The sequence below is a fragment of the Aplysia californica genome, unplaced genomic scaffold (assembly GCF_000002075.1).
Source record: "Aplysia californica isolate F4 #8 unplaced genomic scaffold, AplCal3.0 scaffold00110, whole genome shotgun sequence".
In the NCBI taxonomy this organism is placed as follows: Eukaryota; Metazoa; Mollusca; class Gastropoda; order Aplysiida; family Aplysiidae; genus Aplysia; species Aplysia californica.
Genome location: NW_004797380.1, coordinates 157,525 through 158,499, shown reverse-complemented (window position 1 = coordinate 158,499; position 975 = coordinate 157,525). Strand labels below are relative to the sequence as shown.

At 43.0% G+C, this 975-nt stretch overlaps 1 protein-coding gene across 1 annotated transcript in view; it reads right to left on the bottom strand.

Moving 5' to 3' along the window:
• Positions 1–975, bottom strand: part of LOC101850877 (transient receptor potential cation channel trpm) — a gene marked incomplete in the record, with an annotated part of 71,917 nt that overhangs the window by 23,577 nt on the left and 47,365 nt on the right.

Below are 975 nucleotides of genomic sequence, written 5' to 3'. Positions count from 1 at the left end.
TATATATATATAAGCAAGCCATGTGCACGCACGCGCGCGCGCGCGCGTGTGTGTGTGTGTGTGTGTGTAAGTGAGTGAGCGCACGCGCGTGTGTGAAATTATTATATATACAATGAACATATTTACTATTGCTAGGATCAGCCATTTTTTTCTTGACGTGAAGACTTTTCGTTTCTTTAGCTCCACTATGGTCCACTCTCTTGCTACATAGTGTATTACAACTTTACCCAGACCTAACTTTGCAGAGCTCCGGCAAGTGGCGGCAAGCTGTAGCGTAGTGTGCAATCTCTGCTGAAGAGGAAGCGTGCTGATACTGACACACATGGCGACAATACCAACGCAGACTTCCCATACGCAACTGAAGTCTGCAATCCGGATATCCAAACTGAACACTTCTGTGATGTATCCAATAAACACGTTCTTGGCCTGCACTATTACAATCGCCTTAGAAAGATTGTAGGCCTACATTCATATAGTGTACCACCTTTTCTCTCTCTCTCTCTCTCTCTCTCTCTCTCTCTCTCTCTCTCTTTCTGTCTCACATCAAGGCTCTTACATAAACGGAATTTGAGGTCGTGTTTGTCATCGCTGAAGCCATTCTTTTAGCCATGTACGATTTGTATTCACAACTATGTGCGTGTTTTGAATACAAATTATATCCAAGAAAACAATTCTGTTTTAGTTAGTGTTTTACGGCACTTGCAACACAATAAGGTCATATAAGTGCCGAAGATTAGAGGCGTTACAAGGGAGTAACAAACACAAAATAGAAGGAGGGGAGATAAGGACGATAGATATTTGATAAGAAAGAAGGAGCAAACCACACCAGAGCACCTGCGAACCACCCGTAGAAAACAATTCGGTATGTGCAGTGTTCGTTATGTGCGTGTACACTATGTGCATGCTAATATAAAACAGAGAGAAAGAGAGAGAGAGAGAGAGAGAGAGAGAGAGAGAGAGAGAGAGAGAGAGAGA